A 20,624-nucleotide genomic window follows, 5' to 3' on the forward strand; every position below is an offset into this window, starting at 1 on the left:
AATCAACACCGGCCCTTAAAACTTATCCACCCTTTATAATATTTTCAGTAGTTCTATGTATTGAAAAAATAACGGAGAATATTTTTGTGTAACTTTTAACCCAAACTCTCAATAGATGGGTATTTTTTGGTTTTGGTATATAATAACAGAGGAATATCTTTACAATGTACTGCAAAAATATTTGTCGGAAAATTCGTCTATAAGTCTTCTAACACACGAAAGCGAAAGAAATAAGTGAAAACCGAAAGTGTGTACGGTTCGTTAACTAATTAAATCACTATCACTTTTTCAAGAGCTTTGACAATTTGTGTGTTTCTTATTGAACTGTAACAATTATGAAAACCATATACTAAATCCAAGCTTCAAACGTTTTTCAAATAAAAAAAGTTCAAAAATTTTAGAACAAACTTTGAAACTCTTTGAAACCCCCCGCTCCGACTCGCTATTCCATCTTGGAAGAGTCAGTGAAGACAGAGGTGCAAGCTTCGGTCCAGATTTTCCCATTGATCCAATCCAGCCTATTTGGAAAGACTGCTCTAGCACGACCCTCAAACTCTAGTTTTCGGATAGAAAGATCTGTTCGAAGTTCGGAGAAATACGCTGTTAGCTGCCCGAAAATGCTACCATGAAAATGACGGAAAACTCGATGGGAAGTAAGTGCAAAAGGGCAATTAAGGTTTACTTGCTCCGGTGATGCCGATGCATGCAGTCCTTTGCACCCTCCCTAGTTTAGTGATATTATAGCCCTTCCGAAGAGCTTCCCCCAAACCAGGCATCCATACGTTAAAATTGGCAAAACCACTGCGTTGTACATCCTCAGCGCGACCTGTGGCTTGAGTCCTCATTTTTTACCGAACACAGATTTGCAGGAGTAAAAGGCTATACTGGCCTTCTTTACCCGATTTTCAATGTGTAGCTTCCAATGGAGTTTGGAGTCAAGTAATACTCCAAAATACCTAACTTCAAATGAGAGTGGGAGAACGTGGTTGTTTAATTTGGGAAGTCGAAAGGGTGAAGGTTTATATTTTCTAGTAAATAGCACCAGCTCCGTTTTGCCAGAGTTGAATCGGAGGCCACCGACTGAGTACAGCCAGTGGTGACCTTTCCAAAATCGCAGCCATGATTAAGGGTAACGGTCCCGGTACCATCAGGACCAAGTCATCGGCGTAAGCTACTACCTAAGATATTATGGTTCTTTTTTCTGGCGAAAAAAAAATGACCAAACTAAAAGGCCAATTGCAGAAATGACAAATGGCTAATTTCCAATTCTACAGAGATTCCTGTTATTATGAATACGAAGTTTTTCTCAGTTTTTAGGGTTTTAGGTGTTGTGAGCAACAAAGGACATGTCATGCCACCATACTTCTTTACTCAGTGATTTTGAGTGAATTCTGCTGCATATATCGAGTTTCTAAAGACAGCGGTGTAACCCTGGAAACCTTGAAACCCAGCCCATGTGTACTCTATCTATCAGCTAGACTCTGCTTTTACACACAAAGATTGGATGGCTGAAAATTTCCATGACCACTTAACACCGAACTTATGGCCGCCTAACTTACCTAACCTTAATCACCTGGATTACTACGTATAGGGCGTATTTGAGCGTGACACCTAATAAGCATCCTCATGACATCATTTCTTCTCTGAAGGTTGCAATTCGTTGGTCCGTTATGGTCGATATGAATATGGAGCATTTTATTCTGACATGGAATCGTTTCCGCACCTGGATCGAGGAGGCTATTGCAGCTAATGCAAATTTTATTGAATGATTTAATAGATGTACAAAAAGTTTATGTTGTTTAAAAAATTCGTGAAGTTTCATTAAATTTTGTTCAAAAGAAAAGTTAATTGGTTTACTCTCAAGTTGTCCTCATATAGCGTACGCACCCTGTATATCAATGTAAAGCTCATTGTTCCATCATCTGTGATACTCCCAGTCGCCAAAAGTGCATTTCAGTGACACTTATTTTTTTCAAACACTCCAAGCAGCACTTCGTCGGTAATTAGTACCTAATATTTAATAATTATTTGTTGATAAAAGTCACTACAATAAAATACATTTTTTAGTACCCTTTGTTTTGGGCTTTTATAAAATTACATACAGATTTAAAATACATTAAATTCTCTATGCGTCATACGAAATGACATTTCAGAAAACACCAGGTGATTATTCTAAACTTAAAATCTACGCCAAAAGTGGTTAAATGAAAAAGAAAACTCCAACTTTAGCAAAACTCAACTAAGTGAGTCACCAAGCGGGCTGCAATGAGTAAAGAAAAATGAAAATAATTACCAACTAGAAAACTAATGTCTTAAGTCTGCAGGTGTGATAAGAATAAAGTGCGGCAAAAGTGGCACAATAAGCAAATACATATAACAACTACTTTAATTGCATAAGTATACATTTATGTATGTATGCATGTATGTAAGTATATGGACGAAGTTGGGCGTCAAGGCTTTGCTTAAGTGCCATATAGCCAGTGCGCTAATTGCGGGAAGTTGTCGCTTTTATAGCTTTGAAGGTGTATATGTGTCTCTGCTGTGTGACGGTGTGCAACTTGCAACTTACATCGCATTCAACGCAAAGCGCCAAAAGGCGAGTTGTACAAGTTCTGAACTTGTAAGGACAAGATGCCGCCAAAGAGACACCCCTCCCCTCAGGCCTTTGAGTGCATCCACACACCGTTGTTGCTCTGCTAATGGCTAAATAAGTACCTACAAACAGCTTGCTATACACACTCCACCAGTGATGGCTGTGCTTTGTGTGTGTGTGTGTGTGTACTTCGCTTATTGTGTTGTTGAGGGCTTAAAGAATTTCAACTTTCATTACGCATAAAGAACGCTGTGCTAGTCCTGATGCTGCGAAGGCAATTTGCAAGCTTTGTGAGCATAAAATAAGTTCAATGGCTGCACCCAGCAAACTTATTTTCTAACGAATATGAATAAATGATGAAAAACTTCTGACGGTATCGAGCAATTTTGTCAGTGTATGTGTTGTTTTTGTGTTTTTATGAAAACTAATATATTTCATTTGCTAACTTTTATATGCTGATGTGTATTATTTTTTTTATTCTCTGGGCTTAATGTAATTTTTTCTCGAAAAATAATATTTTCTGTGCATTGCATTGACTGTTGACTGGGGTGAGAAAGGCGTGTTATAAAACCTTTAACGTAAAACTAAGTAAAAAATATTATACACGAACTATCGAAACAAACATATATACGAGTATATGTACATATGTATTTATGCCATGTTGAATTGTGTAACATAACGTGTGCTAATGTCGTCTGACAGCTAAAAACTTTCAACTGCAATTGGATTTGCAATAGCAATAGTAACGACAACAGAAGTAGTAAGAGCAATGCGAATAGCATTCAGCAATAGCAATCATGGTAACGGTTGCTACAACACTTTGCACAACTACATATATATAACTAAGCGTTGCAAACTTCTTTACAAAGATGAATGAGCTTTGGCGAAAGTTTCGTGCGAAAATTTCATTTACGACAATATGTCCGACGATTTTAGGATTTGATCAAATTACTTGCAACGAAACAAGATTTCAGTTTTATAGCTGAAATGCATTCGAGCTGTAGAGGCGAAGCAGAACGAAGATATTTGTGGAAATTCTTTGAGTGAGACGGAAAAGGAGATGAAGTGTTTGTATTTGTGGGAGAGTTGTATATGCATTGAAAGCCACAGCCAAGTCGAAGTTTCTTAAAGTTTTTTCAGCAAACAAGTTTAGTATTCTGGTAAATAAGTTTAGTGATCAAACGCCGGAAATTAACAATTAATTTTCAGTTTACGTATGAGGAAGGGCAAATTTAATTACTAAATGGAAAATGTTTGACAGCGGTCGCAGGACTGAGTTTGTTGTAATCAGCTATATTGTCAAATCAATCACTACTTTATTCAACTTTTTCTAGAGAGAATATGAGAATGAAACGTAAACTATTGAAATACATAATCTTACGAAAATTCATGTAGTAAGGATACCTTGGAAGTGATGTTATTTTTCTTGCAAGGCTTATACCAGAATCGAAATATGAAATTTGCCCAACACCCAAAGTCTTGATTAACGGTTAAAAAAATAGTTTTCACATCTTTTCGTACCTATAAAAAAAAAAAAAATAATTGGCGCGTACACTTCTGTTAGGTGTTTGGCCGAGCTCCTCCTCCTATTTGTGGTGTGCGTCTTCATGTTGTTCCACAAATGGATCAACCTACAGTTTCAAGCCGACTCCGAACGGCAGATATTTTTGTGAGGAGCTTTTTCATGGCAGAAATACACTGCGACCGCTATTAGAAAAATCTTTTTTTTTTATTAATTTTGCTTTCACCGAGATTCGAACCAACGACCTCTCTGTGAATTCCGAATGATAATCACGCACCAACGCATTCGGCTACGGCGGCCGTACCTATAGTCCTATAATTTAGATGATTATCAACTGATTTTCCATTTAATGCCGGTGTCCAAAACTTGTACTTTCGAATAGTTATTAAGAAAACATAAAAAATCTGTTTACCTTTAAAACACAATTTTTAAAATTTTGTTCGCCTTTTTCCAATATTAGAAATGTTTTTACGCTCCTTTTTTATACAAAAGTTATGCCAGTATTGAATTGATATAAAAAGTTTAATAATGAGTGCAACGAATACTTTCTAAAATTGGCTAAAAACTGATCGAGTTACCCAACTTTTAATGAAAACCATATTTTTTTTTAAATACAATTTTTGGCTATGCAACTCACTTTCTTGATCAGTGTCACCTGATGGATGTGAGAGTACGCAAGTATACATAAGAACGTGAAAAATGTATGCTTTGTTTTCATGAGAAGCTGAATAGCTCAGCCAGTTGCAATTGATTTGAACATTTATAAGTTTGTTTACTTACAAAGGTTTACTTGCAAAGGTGCGAAAAGGTGGGTTTTTAACTACAAGTCGAGATTATAGGGGTGTTTGACAAATTTCATAATACGTTTCTTGTTTTACTCGGCAATACCTGCGAGAAAAATAACTTAAGGGGACCCGGTGGTCTAGAAATTTCAAAAAATCGATAGTATCTTAAGAATATACTGTGATGCGAAAAATCCCAATATTATAGCTTCTACAGCCCATTAGCTAGGTAGAAAGCGGCCCATGCGATCCTGCACCTCAAACTTTAAACTAATTTATCTCGAAACGACTTTTTTCGGTCTGATGTTATCAAAAAAAAAAAAACTATTCAACCGAATCGTCTAAAACTTGAGTTGTTCACAACATCAAGGGAAATCGCCCGTATTAGAATCATTATTTCAATTATTTCGTATTTTTTATTGAACAACTGAAAACACCTCATCTTTAAAAATTCCAATTCAAAACTGCGCTATTTTGTCCATCCAGCGCCATTTTTTAAGTTATTAAAATTAAAAAAAAAAAGAATTTGTTTTCATTGTGGAATGTAAAAGAAGTTGAATAAAAAGCCTTAAACATTTAAATATCGTTTTTCTTTTTTTTATTGTAAAAGAAAAGTCTGAAAATGCCCTAAAATTTCAAGCTTTAGACCACCGGGATCCCTTAACTTTGTAGATATTTTTGAGTGTGACTGCGTTTTATTCATTTCGTTTTTCCTACATTTTGGTTATTTTATTGTATTATTAAATTTTTTTTACATCTTTATTTTAAAATTATATTTTTTATTTAATAATTTTAATTTTATTAATTTTTTTTGTATTTTTTTCTGATTTCATTTTGGTTTGTATATGTTTTGTTTTATTTTTTACTTTTATGTTTACTATTGTACTATTTTTATTTTTTTATTTTTATTTTTTTTTATATTAAATTTTATTTTCACAAATTTTTTATTCCCCTGAAAGTAATTTCCATGGCAAATAATAGGGTGAGGAAGGTGATGTGCATCATACATCGTCATTCAGCGAACATCCCTGAAAATAAATTTTCTAAATATCAGTTCTTTTATTCAACATATTCTCTCTCAACTTCAATACACTTACGTTAATGATGCTTCCATTTCAAGTTGATAAGGTTTTCCTTATCTTCCTTTGAAAACTTTAAGTCTCCGTGCCCTGATGGAATATACCCAGCAATGCTAAAGAAAGGAGGAAGCAGGCTGATTGAGGCCCTGTCTTGCACTTGGTCACATCTGAATCCAGGAAAAGATGATTATTCCCTAGCTAATTTAGGTCATCAGTTCTTGTTGAATAGTCTAGAAAGAGTGGTAGAGAAACATATTCGAGTGAGGGTATGACGGGAAGCCCACTTAATAGAAACCAGCATAAGTAAGAATGCACCAGAATGGAAAATCATGCGAATCTTGTTAGCAAGATTGAAGCCGGGCTGGACGCTGACGAATATACAATGGGCGTGTTCGTTGGGGTCTGAAACCTGTTGTGGTCTGGTGGATAATCACATCACTTATCAGACCAATCATCACTTAAGCCTCTGTGGATTGGTGGCGACGGACTATGGTTAAGTCCACACTTCAGGAATCAGACAGGCTACAAAGACAGGTTATGCATTATGGGTGCCTTGGGTACAACCTCCGTTGATGCCCTGAATACTATCTATACTTGATTTGCTCCCCTTCTTAAGATCCAGATACAACAGTAAGCCACTAAAAACAATATGTAGCCTCATTAAATATGGTTTCAATGTGGCATGAGGACGGAACTTCGGGACACAGAGAAATCTTAAAGATGCTTTCTGAGCAGGATCTTGGAAGGAAACATTAATAAGAGTGCGAAAGCAATATGGACTGCAAATTGCGTCTCGCGTTTTCGATCGCATTGCTTTGTGCAGCGAATTACAGAGTAACCCTCCAACTGTAATCATCTTAAATAGATTCGCCTTTGTTTTGGTATTTGGAGATATATGCATGTAAACGGCAGCTTCCTCATAATAATTTCTTAGTTTAAAATTTTTGACATAATTTATTTTCGGTTCATAGGAAATAAGTTATTGACATAGTTTGCCTTTGCCAATGTTAAGCAGATGGTTTCCTCAAAAAGAAAAAAGCAAATTAGTCCCAGTATGTATTTTAACTGTATTCGCCTGTCCTGCACTCAATAATTCTCATGACGCCAATGTCGCTTACAAGCCATTAATGGGCTCGCTTATGAGCTCTGCCTGCCCATATAAGTTGTAAGTGAAATCATGGGTACTTGATGAGTACGTGACGTCTTTACTTCTATTTTGAAGCTAAATGCCAAGAAAAATGAATCGAAAGTTGTAAAATTCTGAAATACTTAAATTTACAAATATTATTTATGCATATTTAGAATCCTTAATGTATAGATGTTTCATATGTCATGAAAGACAAGAGGAGATGAAGAAGAAAAAGTGCAATGCCCACCGATTTATGGAGCGAGCACATTCATATATATCCAAAGTATATCAAAAGTAAGCACACCTCTCGAAAAAACTGGAAGGTAAGAGCCACCAATAGACCCGAACGATAATAATGGCAATATTCTCCTAAGGTGCAAAATGTGAGTGAAATACAAATACTTTTTTCATCAGGCCAATAACTATGGTGAAAACGAAAATTGTGAGAGGAGCTTCGGCTACTACGTCACAGAGGATGCTGAAGCCCAATTCTGCAAGATCATTTCACATGTATTCACACACTCGTCTAATCAGTTGTTATTTAAACGGCAATGAAGTGATTTTGTGTTTTTTTGGTATATCACTAACACATTTTTAGTTTTTTCGTAAACAGGCCGCTTCGCGACCCCAGTTTCGTCAGCCTATCAGCTGATTCTGTTAACTCGCTGAGAGCCGGATAATGGTCTGTTATTGGCCACACCTTTTCAGGGAATTGGCTTTCAGCGACTCTGAAAAAATGAGCTAATTAGCTGACGTAACTGGGGTCCTGACAGCGGTTTCTTTACAGAAAAAACTGAGATTTATTTGGTGATATACGAAAAAAATCAAGGCTAACTTCGCTCATGTTACTCCCTTACCAACTGAAAAATGACTGATTGTACGAGTGTGTGAATACCTGTGAAGTGAGCGGGCAGAATTCCGCTGCCGAATTCACGGTGACATCCCAGCCAAAGTTACTCTCACAATTTTGTTTCGGATGGACAAACCAGGTACCAGGTAATCTATCATCCTTGGGAGTGAGCGATTGACTGAGGAAAGTCAGCTCAATAATTCAACTCACAATTGAGTTATCCACCTCTAAAAAGCTTACTGCCTCTAACAAGCTAAGCCCCTTCTGCTAACTTCGATAATTTTAGGTAGCTAAAAATGTCATAAGAAAATTAAAATTAACTACTCCCCTGTCGTATATTATTGCTTGAAAATCGAAATAAATAAAATTCTTATTCAAAAATGATAATAAATTGCAATTACTTTACGAATATTTCTAAACCACTAGCGAAAGCTCTGCATACCTCCATACATACTTTTTTGCTTTTCATTTTAATACCAGCGCTTCGTGCAGATTTGCAACTCATTAAAATAATCCGTATGTTTCACTTTTCCGCAATTCATTAAAACAATTGGATGTGTATAGTTTTTCCCTCAAGTGCGAGCGTACATACAAGCCCCATTGGCGCACGGCGGACGAATTTTCATGCAAATTACTCCACAAAGTTGTTGGCCGAAAGTGGCGAAGCGTTTAGTTTGCAAACTTTTTAACCGAATGATTGCATTTGCTGGTTAGCTCGGTCGGTTTGAAGTGGAACGTAACTTTTGCATCAACACAAATATATATAGAAGTATATATATATAATATATAAGCACAAATATCTAAAGGCATAGCGAAATACACGCGTACATACACGTACGTGTGGATATAAATACTAATGCAATGTTCCTCGGCCTTAAGCCTGTGACCGTCTGTAGCTCATTATTTGTTAGCTATTTTGGTAATTGTGTTGAATATTTTAATGGTCTCGCAGAGAAATGACTTTCAGAAAAAGTTGCTTGCCCACACATATGTATGTGTGCATTTATATGTACTTATGAGTCTTTTGTTATTGTAAGCTTCTTTGTTGCTTCATTTGTGATGGTGGAGACTACGTTTTTTTTTGGCCAACTAGCTATCTCTGCTGGTAACTATATCATAATGTAACTTTATGATGTGCTATAAAACTATTTTCGGCTAGTAAAAATAACAAGCAACAAAAACGAAAGAGCAAAAGCTCAAAAAAAAAAAAAAACGGGCAGATAAAAAGGATTTGTGGGCGCTTTTATTTGAGTTTTTGCTTTGTTACATATGGCAACCAGCTGCGAAACTTTTCGTGGGCATGCGAGTATACACTCGTATGTATATGTGCGTATTGGTAATGTTGTACGACTCACAGTGCAACAGTGTTTCGAACCTTGCACTTAATATACAATATTAAAATTTATAATTTTGTAAAAGTTCTTTAAGACGTGTGATGCTTTTTAATATTTTTCAGCGCTTGACTCAAAGAGTTGATAGTACTATGCTATATTTAATATAATTAGTAACTGCTTTTGTTGATTGTCTAAAGGGACCGTCTTATCTTTAAAGTGACGTCTCCGACGACCAAATTTCTGTGCCTGCCGGTTGGTTATTCTTTGTGCGTGGGCTCAATCACCACTTCATTCGACATCTTTTGGCATCTTTTTTCTCCTTTCTCAGACATTTTACTTTCTGTTGATTGCCTGAAGCGACCCTCTTATCTTTAAAGGTAGTGAGAGTGACGTCTCCGACGACCAAATTTGTGTGCCTGCCGGTTGGTTATTCTTTGCGCGTGGGTTCAATCACCACTTCATTCGACATCTTTTGGCATCTTTTTTCTCCTTTCTCAGACATTTTACTTTCTGTTGATTGCCTAAAGCGACCCTCTTATCTTTAAAGGTAGTGAGAGTGGTCTCCGACGACCAAATTTCTGTGCCTGTCGGTTGGTTATTCTTTGCGCGTGGGTTCAATCACCACTTCATTCGACATCTTTTGGCATCTTTTTTCTCCTTTCTCAGACTTTTTACTATTATAATTCATAGTTTGTTAAGACCCGATCGAACAACAGAGAGTTGACCCCTGATTATCTCTCTATCTGAGCACCTTAACATTTCCTTGGTTCAAACATTTTTCTCTGATATTTGAAAGGTGTCCAGTGAATCTAGCATTTAATTTAATATCTTAGCTATTGCGGCCGCCGTAGCCAAAGGGTTGGTGCGTGATTATCATTCGGAATTCACAGAGAGGTCGTTAGTTCGAATCTCGGTGAAAGCAAAATTAATAAAAACATTTTTCTAATAGCGGTCGCCCCTCGGCAGGCAATGGCAAACCTCCGAGTGTATTTCTGCCATGAAAAAGCTCCTCATAAAAATATCTGCCGTTCGGAGTCGGCTTGAAACTGTAGGTCCCTCCATTTGTGGAACAACATCAAGACGCACACCACAAATAGGAGGAGGAGCTCGGCCAAACACCTAACAGAAGTGTACGCGCCAATTATTTATTTTTTTTTTTATTGCTCGACTGATCTCTTCTTCAGTACACTTTTTAATTTTTAACTGAAACACCACTGATGCATAAGATCTCCTTATCTCGAGTACTTCTGGAACTTGACCAAACGGACGACCAAAATAATCTGATGCCTCAGCTGTGACGCTATACCTACTTCATAAGCCGGTTTTGGGCCTCGAAACTCTAGAACTCAGTTAGCATTGAAGGTCGTTTTGATGCTCTTTACTTACCACGAAAAAATGGGAAAATGAGACTAGGCGCCTGTATGGGATACTGACTTTGACGTCCTTTTGGCACTAGAATTCGTAGCTAGATGGCTCCAATTGGGACTCAAAAAGTGAGAAAAGTCATAGGCTTTCTCCATATCGAAGTGTATTGCAAATTTACGACTGCCGCTCGACGATTTTCTTGGTTTTATTTGAAACGTTAATGTTAGAGAGCACCTCATTAGAAGTTCCTAATCATATCCGAGTATCCAGCCGACTTTGAGTAGTCTTATGACCATTTGTGACTCAGCAGGTTCAGGGTTGACGTAAGATCTGTCTCAACCGCATTATACCGCCAACTCTAGGGCGATGGGTTTTGCACTTATTTTGAGCCGTGTAAACGGTGCGTTGGCAGGTTCAGTACTAGCAGCCTTTCCTACTGAGTAACACCCAAATATACTCGAAGGCGAAGAAATTTCAACATTAATCAACATTAAGTCCAAAGAATGACTCGAAACTAAAAAGCTAGATGGTTACATTTAGAGAAAGAAGGCTGTAGCGGTCGAATACCGTCTAGATTGATAGAGAATGTATCACCCAGGATGCACCAGGCACGAAGATTTGTGGTACCATTAAAAATTTTACTCACGAAACTAAGTAAACAAGGTATTAGATTAGACCGTAAATTATTGAGCGATTCCATGTAAATTGAGGCATTTTTTTTCACGTTCAAAAAAAAAAGTATTTAAAACAATTTTATAATTTTGAGATTTATTCAATATTAAAATTATTTCTATGGAGTTTTGAATGTGAAATATCTTCGGCTTTGTTTTAACATTTTCGTAATTAGGGAGAAGGGATTGATCCTTAGTGCGGTGAGTCGATAGGCAAAAAACGCATTTTTTGAGCCTTCAATGCTAAAAACAAAAATTTGTACAAATGAATCAGAGTGTATACATTTTTGATCTTTTCTGTAGATGTTTACACAAAAACAGCATTTTATTTTAAACCTTCCATTTGTTTCCAAAATTATAAAAATAATTGGGCATAATTGATAAATAATTGCTGAATTTCCGAAAATGCACGAACAATGCATTCCAGGATAAGTTAGCTTCAAAATAAAATAATTCCTGTGCAGCCCGTGAACTTATATTTTGACGATATTTTCTAATTTGTTGTTGTGAAATGAGTAAAATAAGTTGTTCTATCCCGAAAATTGTTACAGCACCATCATAGAAAGCTGCCGACTCGAGCGCTTATACTTGCGTTAACCAATATTAATTCGTGCCCCTACGGTTTTCAAAATTTAGCAAAATTTTCAACGTTTTAACCAGAGATTTTAGAATTTTTCTGTGTATACAGTTTTATAGCCCGTAGAATACTAGTACAACAAAGTGCAGGTTTCATGAGACTACAAACTACTGTTGCTTTTTAAGAATTGCTTTTGTTTTTTTTTGCTGAGGTGTCACTCATTTTCTTCCATACAAATTAGATACTTGTATATATGAGTTGTGAGCCACTGTGCGTGCGCCTGTTTGTGGTTTCGCTTTTTCGCTTTACTGGCCAAATTTGTTTCTAACTACCGCCACAAACAGTTTGTAGTTGTTTTTGCCTCAACACTCCACCTCGCACTATCCCCGTCATTCAGTTCATTTAGCTTGTCCTCTAAATCTGCTTGTTTGGGTGTAGAGTTGGTATTTATTTATTTTGCTGTTTTTGGTCAAAGTTAATTAAATAGAAAAATTTATGAAAAATCATATGTAAGCTCACTCACATAACGGTATATTTGGGTGTGTATGTATATGTGTGTATACACACGTATTTTATTACATTTACTATTGCGTTTCCCTTACAATTAAGGAAATATAAACGAGTATGTATGTATGTACACAAGCATATACACTTGTACATATATGCCAGCCGGTTATGGAGTGTTTCCTATTTTCTGATGTGTGTAATTGCTTAACACATATTTAATTTAATTTTAATTAAATAATTGCCTCGTCATGTGGTTGCATGCACTCAGACATGCACACATAAAAGTGTGTGTTTAGGCAAATATTTTTTATTCATCAATTTTTCTAACTGCGCTAGTATGTAAAACTGGCATTTCAAAGTAAGGTTTTATAAATATTTTCATCTAAGCTTATTTAATTGCAAATTCGAAATTAATTAAATAACAATTCGAATATTACAATAGAGGTTTTACATTTCCAAATTTTTCGGATTTCGTTATTTTAATTACTTTTAGCTTAACAATGGGAAATATTTCCAAAATCATTTTTAATAGTAAGTTTAGTCGAAGCAAAAATACAATTCATTACACTAGAATGTCTTTTTGAGTTTGCCAATTAAATATTTGGTAATATAGAGTTGCCCAATTATTACCCGAATTGCAGTTAATAACATAATAATTAGTTGCTATAGCGCTGTCTGGTGAGCGCATAGTGATTTCAGAAATTTGTGGTGCGCAGATGTTTTTATGAGAAGCTTTTTCAAGGCAGAAATACACTCGGAGGTTTGCCATGGCTTGCCGCCTTTTTCTATTATTTGGTGTTTTATTTTACACATCACATCAACACTACTTTATTGTACTCCTATTTTAAAAGATTCCTCATCTTGTGCTACTCTAAAAGAATAGTTCCAATTTATGACAGTTAGTGAGGTAGATGTCCTGAAAGGTCTATCCAAAATAAAGTCTAATGCTATAGGCGATGATGGCATCTCATTAAAATTCGTCCGTATAGTCATCCAATATTTAATAGGCCCCTTACCTATATAATAAACCATTGCTTGACTAGTTCATGTTTCCCGCCAGTATGGAAAAGGCTATAGTTTTCCCAGTCGCAAAAAAGACAAATATCTACTATTTATGCTGGTGACTATAGACCTATCAGCATACTGCCATATTCCAAAGTTTGCGAAAACTTGATGGCCACGCAAATTTCATCATTTGTACAGGACAATCGTCTACTCTCTCCACTACAAATAAAGTGACAGATGCTCGACAGCAATGGTTAAAATACTAGACGATATTAGAATTAGTTTTGGCAATGGAGACTTGTCTCTAATTTGTTTACTTGATTTTCTCTAAGACATTTGACACAGTGGATCACAAATTGTTATGTTTGAAGCTTAAACACTATTTCGGCTTCAAAGACAGTACGGCGAAGCTCATGGCCAGCTACCTTGGTGGCAGAACGCAGAAGGTTAAGACCAGAAAATTAACATCTCTGCCTAGATGTGTATACACTGGTGTGCCACAAGAGTCTATCCGTGGTCCACTTTTATTCAGTCTTTTTGTCAATGATGTTTTTACCGATTGTCAGTATGTGAATGTCTATGCGTATGCTGATGATATACAATTGTACTTGTCCAGGTCTCGTTGAAAATTTATGTTTCAAAATAAACAGTGGTTTGTCTGCTATTTCTGTATGGGCTAATGATAATTCTTTATGCTTCAACGCCTATATGTAATAATGTGGTGCATGTTGACAAAATCCCTAATCTGTGGATAGGTGCTAGTTCCCTTACCTTTACGGATAAGGTGAACAATTTGTGGTTTGTTCTTAACACAAAACTTACCTGTACTGACCATATAAATAGGATCAGCGTAAGCTGAGAGTCTCTGCAACATTCGTGCCAGAGGAAACGAGGCGCAAATTAGTTCTTCAGTAAATTTATGTCTCTCACTACCTACTCTGAGTGTGCCAGTCATTTCAATCTTCTTCATTTTCCTATTTTCTAATATTTTTGGGAAAATGCGGCAGAATTAAAGAGAATGACAAAAAAAATAATATTTAAGGTGATATGAGTAGACCAGCTGATTTGTTTGTTGTTTTTTTCCTTTCGCAGTGTACATTCGGATGCCAGCACAAAATGAAATGACAAAAAACTGTTCCATTCGCACTATCGTCGTATGCTTTTAGCTTCAAATACATTTCGGTTTCTCAATGCAGTTCATAATTTTCTTTTATATTAATTTTTACTTTTATTTTTATTTTTTGTTTGTGTATGTTTGGATTTTTTCCAAATAAAAAAAAATTGTAAAAATTTTTGTATTAAGAAGTGTTTTTATTAAATTATTTTTTAAGAAAAGTTTTTTAATTTCCGACAGAGAAATGTTTTCAGATTTTTTTTAAACTGTTTCTAATTTGGAGATGGTTAAAAGTTTGATTTTTTGTGTAAGCCTATTCCTTTTGAATTTAAGGCTGTAATTTTGGGTCTAAGAGAGAACAAAGGAAATATTTTCTGTATTGGTAAAAATTGCTTTTAAAATGTGGTAAAAGTTATTGGCAACCACGGATATGAACTGGGCTAAGATTTTAATATTTTTTAGCAAGTCTGATTTCTTTAAGCCGTAAGTCAATTAATTGTCGGTCATGGAGAAAACAAAAAAAAAAAAAAATTAAATTTTTTCCGTACTTTCCGAAATGTAAAAAAAGAAGAAGTTCTTTGAATTGATTGTTAAAAAACATTTGTTTCAAATTGTGCTGAAATTTTTCTTAAATTTTGGATTATATATTTTTGAATAGTAAAGCTCAATTAAAAGCTTGTGATTTTTCCTTTAAAATTATGCTTAAATTTACAAAATTTCATAATTGAATCTCGATCTTGTATGTACTGTTGTTGTTGTTGTAGCAGCATAAACATTTACCACGTATGTACGTGGAAGTGTGCTAGAGTAACAAGCCCTTGGCGGGATACATTTACGGGTTCTTCCTGCAATGTGGAACCGACTGTCGTGGGAATATTCTTGCACGTACTCTTAAAGCGACTGTGCTTCAAATGGTCCATCCGCTTAGTCCAATTTTGGCATACTCTTTCCAATATTTCGGCCGGTATCTCACATATAAATGCTTTAATGTTGTCTTCCAATGCGTTAATTGAAGCAGGCGTGTCTGAATAGACATGAGCTTTAACATAGCCCCACAAAAAATAATCTAAAGGAGTTATATCGCACGATCTGGGTGGTCAATTGACAGGTCCCGAATGTGAAATAAAATGTTCACCGAACTCGCCTCTCAACAAGTCCATTTTTACGCGTGCTGTGTGGCATGTGGCACTGTCTTGCTGAAACCACATGCCATGCAAGTCAAGCTCTTGCATTTTGGGGAAAAAAAGTTGGATATCATTTCACGGTAGCGCTCACCATTCACAGTTACGTTACGATTCGCAGCATCTTTGAAGAAGTACGGTCCAATGATACCTCCAGTCCATAAACCGCACCAAACTGTGACCTTTTCTGGATACATTGGTAGCTCTTGCAATTCTTCTGGTTGATCTTCACTCCAAAATCCACATTCATCCAAAAATGAGTTTCGTCGCTGAACACAATTTTTCGATAAAAAAGAGGATATTCGGGCAACTTTCCAAGAGTCCATTCACCAAAAATTCTGCGTTGCGGTAGGTCATTCGGCTTCAATTCTTGCACCAGCTTCACACCTAAATCCTTTCGCAAAATTTTCCACGTTGTTGAGTAACAGAGGCCCAATTGCTGCGAACGGCTACGAATCGATAATTGATGGTCATCATTAGCACTGGCCGATACAGCTGCGATATTTTCTTCAGTTCGCACTCTACGTAAGCGTGTTGGTGGTTTGATGTCCAATAATGTAAATTTGGTTCTAAATTTAGTCACAATAGCTCGAATAGCCGCTTCAGTGGGTCGATTAAACTGACCATAAAATGGAAGAAGCGCGCGCTAAACTTTCTTAACAGAACACTGAAGATGAAAACTCAAGATGTTTGACAGTGAAACAAAACACGAAACGTGCGTCAGTTGTTTAAACCAAAGATAATAGCTAAAAAATCACAAAAATCATTAGTATACCAGTGTTACGTATACGCGACGTACTACAAATGAGCATACGTAAAGCTATTGGTTTTAGTGTCTTTCGTATTAGACTAGTCTACAAATCAAATTATTTTTAAATTATATTAACTTATTCAATTTGCTCCCAAATATTTAAATTCATTTTCTCAAATACCCATGTAATATAGTTTTCTCCTACACTATCAACACAAAAATAACGCGCCCTTACAACACCAATTTAATTTTATGCTTGGCTGAATTTTTACCTAATGAATTTTATTTGCTGTTAATTCGCTTCAGTGGCAGTGAAAGTGTACAATTTGCTACAAAGTAGGTACTTAAGTGTCTATAAAATGCCATTAATTAGTGTCAAGTGCCATTGAAATGAGTACACAAACACATATACACTTTTTTATCCTCCAAATACACAGATACCAACTATGATAGTATACATGACCGCAAATCGATGACCATTACTTTCACCTTAATTAAAGCTTGCCAGCGGCAATGGCAAAGGCAACGGCAACAAGAGCAGTTGCCAGCTTAGTTGCCAGCATTAGCATCAGCAATTTGTAGTTGGTCTAGGTTATTGGCTATCAAGATTGCTTGGTTGTGTCAGCGATTGGGCTATTGTGCTTGTGTTGCTTGTCGTTGTTGTTTTGGGTGTTTGGCTTTAATTCACTTAACTGCAATATTATTATTTGGCACCACAAAGGTGGTGACTATGGTGATGGCTGTGCCAGCATCATAAGCATAACGAACCGAATCGAGCCCGTTTAGCCGGTTGTAATAGCATTATATTATCAAACACGTCAGCATATCTGCATTAACACTCACACACATACTATCAGCTATTAAATATACAATGTTCACCTCACAACAACAAGCCATAATACACCTGAAGAAGATCCTGTTCGGCAGCTCCGCTAAGCGTTGCAGTGGCAGCCACAATAGCAAGGCAACACAGATGGTGCATGACACTAAATTACTCACTACATTGGTTGGTTGCTATTGTACATGTATAGTTGGCGGTTGGTTGACTGGCTCAGCAGTTGGCAGAGCCAGGAGAGTGAAAAGAGTAAAGTAAATACGTTTGGCGCTCTGCGGCAATATGCACTGCCACAAAAATAATTATAAAAATATTCTAAATACGTATGGGTTGATGCAGTGCGGCAAGGGGGCCAACCCTACTTCGGTCATGGTTTCAGTTGTTGTTGGTGCACTCTGTTCTACCAGCCGTTGCGTACCTCGCTTGTTTGTTTATGTGTGTGATACCAGACAAAAGCCGATTTGAAATTTTCTGTTTTGAATCTGTGATATTTTGATGGGTATGCATGTTTGCGTATATATGTACATCATATATACATACATACATACGTTGCCTCTATATGATAGCTGCTGCGGTAGAGCTATGCAACTGCATTAACCTCAAAATTGGCATTTAGAGGAAAACCAATAATGTGAAATATGCTTTTAGGCGCACGTTGGATAATTAAACAATTTCCGTTCGACAGTGCACTGCTATATTTTGATTGGTTGTGAAAATCTGTACGTTAGTGTGCACTGAATCTACATACTCTTAGTTTGCGTGTAGTGTGGAGGCTACAACACAGTCCTGCGGGTGATTTGATCGATTGATTTAATTATTGGAAATTTTAGTTTAGCACATACAAAATACATTCAAATTATTGTAGGCATTTTTCACATCTGCAATGAAAATAAAGATTTTGTATGGACTTCTGCTTTCTCTTGTGAAATTTTTCTAAAAAAAGTTAATATGTTGATAACAATTTGTATTTTGTAAAAAGTTTGAATCTTTGATTTATAAGGTTTTTGCCATACAATGAACTATATATTTGGAAAAAAATAAATGAAAACAATTGAGCATAAAAATATTACGAGTATTCCAAAAAGATAAAGTGACTTAATTATGTAAGCTTAGGATGTATCACTGTCCATATATAGGTATGTATACATAATTGGCGCGTACACCCTGTTTTGGGTGTTTGGCCGAGCTCCTCCTTCTGTTTGTGGTGTGTTTTTTTTTTTTTTTTTTGTCGGGACAACTAGCAAGTGCAGCACTCAGACATTAATTGAGTCCATTGTACTACACTTGGATTCCCTTTTAATTTTCTTTAAATCTACCCGATATCCGAAGAAATCTGAGAAGATCTTGTGGTGCCAAGGAGCCAAGATGGTCGCTTCTTAACACATCAGTGCCAAAGACCTCAAACCTGATTCGGGCGAAGGCGGGGCAGACACACAGGAAGTGGTCCGCCGTCTCATCCTCCTCTTCACAAGCTGGGCAGAGTACACTGTCTGAGATCCCCAACCTTTCCATGTGCTTCGCCCATCAGTCCAACCAGCCGTCTGCACTCCCCTCTGCTTAATGACAGAAGGGTTTGCGACAGTCGATCGGACATGACAGGTAACATCAGTTTTGTCCATCTGCAGCCTCTCTCAGCCTGCCAAGCTCGCTTGTGGGTAGTAGTTACCCATTTGCTAACCGTGGCCGTGATGGCCGCAGAGGGGAGTGGCAAAGCGGGCTCTGGGCCAAAGAAGTTGGCTTCAGAGCCCATCTTAGCTAAGGAGTCAGAGGTCTCGTTACCCGCGATACCCACGTGTCCCGGGACCCATGTTAGCATCAGGCTATTATGTCTACCGACATAGTTCAGCCTGGATTTACAGGACTTCACTACCCCTGATGTGGTTTGAGGGCTGTCTAAGGCCATAAGCGCTGCTTGGCTGTCGCTGCAGACACATATAGATCTGCCTCTCCATCGTTTTTCCACAACAAAGTTCATCGCTTCTTGAACTGCATACACCTCCGCTTGAAACACAGATGCATGCATTCCAAGAGCAAAGTGCAGTTTTGTCCCGCTGGATTCCACGTAGACCCCAGAGCCGGAGCCATGCTCGGTCCTGGAGCCATCCGTAAAAATGCGAAAACAGTGTTTGCCGGGCTCATTTTCTGAGTCTCCCCACAACTGAGCCTCTGGTAGCACTACACTGTATCTCTTTTCAAGTACGACTCTTGATGGCATTGAGTCAAGGGGCATGGAGAGAATCGTTGGATCGATGTCCATGCCTTCTCTGTGTTCCAATGCCGGACAAGGGCCGTACCAGTTCCCACTGTGTTTCAGTCTGCAGATGGCCTTCAAGGCCTCTCCTCGGATGAAAGCATCAAGTGGTGGTAAACCAATCAGAGCATCTAGTGCCGGGCCTGAAGTAGTCGGAAAAGCTCCGGTGCAACAGATGGCCGCAGTGCGTTGTAGTCTCGATAAGGTCCTCCTGACTCCCACTAGGGATAGTCTGCTCATCCAGACCACTGATGCATAGGTGATGATGGGTCTTATCATAGCCGTGTAGATCCATAGGACCTTGCTAGGAGAGAGACCCCACGTTTTCCCAAAGACACCTTTGCACTGCCAGAAAGCTGTCAGTGCTTTGGATGCCTTTGCTTCAACGTGTGATTTCCATAGGAGCTTACTATCGAGGATTACTCCAAGATATTTAATTTCCTTGGATAGCTGGATTGTGACTCCTTTTAGCTTTGGCAGAGCGAGTCCATCAAGCTTCCTCCTTCTGGTAAAGAGGACAATACCAGTCTTGGCGGGATTTGCCGATAGCCCGTTCGCACAGCACCAAGTGTCAATCCGATCCAGAGTTTTCTGCACTTTCCTGCAGATGTTCATAAGCGAAGGGCCTGTTACCAAACAAGCAACATCGTCCGCATATGCTTGTGCGTAGACTCCCGACTCGTTTAAGGTGGTGAGCAGAGGATCGATTACCATCCACCAGAGCAATGGAGACAGCACACCGCCTTGGGGGCAGCCTCTATTAACCCCAGATGACACCAGCAGATCTTCCTCTGCTCGCACCGAAACGATTCTTTGGGCCAGCATCGAACGAATCCAATTTACTAGCACCCGGTCTACGCCGTGCCTACTGGCAGAGTTACACATACTGTCAAAAGTGGCATTATCAAACGCCCCCTCTATGTCTAAAAAGATGCCCATAGCGTAGTCCCTCCTGTCGATGGCCAGCTCTACCCTAGCAACAAGGTTTTGCAGTGCCGACTCGCAGGATTTTCCACTCTGATAGGCATGCTGAAATAGAGACAGAGGGTGATCCTTCAGCGACTTCTGACGTATGCGC

This window comes from Anastrepha ludens, chromosome 3 (genome assembly GCF_028408465.1).
Source record: "Anastrepha ludens isolate Willacy chromosome 3, idAnaLude1.1, whole genome shotgun sequence".
Lineage (NCBI taxonomy): Eukaryota > Metazoa > Arthropoda > Insecta > Diptera > Tephritidae > Anastrepha > Anastrepha ludens.